The sequence below is a fragment of the Papilio polytes genome, unplaced genomic scaffold, assembly GCF_000836215.1.
Source record: "Papilio polytes unplaced genomic scaffold, Ppol_1.0 DF824035.1, whole genome shotgun sequence".
In the NCBI taxonomy this organism is placed as follows: Eukaryota; Metazoa; Arthropoda; class Insecta; order Lepidoptera; family Papilionidae; genus Papilio; species Papilio polytes.
The window spans coordinates 39,697-40,899 of NW_013525169.1; positions in this window are offsets into that span (position 1 = coordinate 39,697).

Consider the following 1,203-nt stretch of genomic DNA (forward strand, 5'->3'; position numbering starts at 1 on the left):
CTCCGCTGTTCCGGCGCTTCACCACCTGCATGACATACAGCTTGCCGCTGCTTCTCTCCCGACTCAACATAACTTTCCCGAACCCGCCTCGTCCCAACATTCTTATGAATTCATAATTGTCCAGACTCTGGAAGTTATCGTCGTAACATTGTAATGAATTAAATGTAAAAATATGCCTTGCCTCCTCTTCCACTACCACAGATTGTGAGACCTCATTTTAATTAGTGTCTTTTATAAATCCGTAGCAATCACAAAAATCATACTTAGCATGCATTTGTCCTTCACCCTTTTCTTAATTTTATGTTTTTTTTAAGCTTAATTTCGTTTTATTTGTGATTTCAGATTGTATCGGCTTTCTGCTCTAAGTGCCGTAGTAATATTGTTACACACGCATTGGCTCTGAAGTTTAAATTGGCGTTAATTCATAAATTTTGAGCTAAGAAAGATATCTGTTAACTGAAAATATAAAGAGTTGTGGTATATTAACTGTCGACTACGACAAAGTTACAACAACGTTAAAAATTGCCTCGAACCGCAACGAAAGGAAGAGGAGGTAGACTCGCAGAAGTAGACGATGAACAGAAAGAAACAAATGAAATGAATAGAAAAACAAATATATTTTTTTGGTTTATCTCTCTTCTTCTCTTCATAGTTAGGTCACAGTAAGTAAAGACAGGCTAAGTTCTTGCTAGATGACTATAGAAAACGGTAGATAATATTAAGATAAACTGTCTAGCGATTGTTGGTTAAAATGTAGTTAAGTCTGATTGAAATACAGATTAGTACAAACTTAAAAATATATTACCATGAGATATGAGTGCCGCGCAGGAGAGCTGACGAGGCGCTCTGCCACCGCGCGGATTGCCGCCATCCACTGTGACCTACGGAGTGCGGAGCGCGACGCATGTAGTGTGTAGTGTGTAATGTGTAGTGTGTATGTGTACAATATGTATACACACATACAACACACTCGAACAACTAACGGTACTAACGGTTTTGATATTTTGCAAAAGACGCAGCGCCAAACACAATATCGGCAGTATTTCAGAGACGTGGGAGTAGGGCATCTTACAATTTGTCACAAGTAATAGCAATGTCACACCAATTCCTGCATCTGCTGTATGCTCTAAAATATCAATAACTAAATTATTTTCCTCTTAAAACTCAACAGAGTTGTATTAACCGTTGAAATTGTAACCTGTC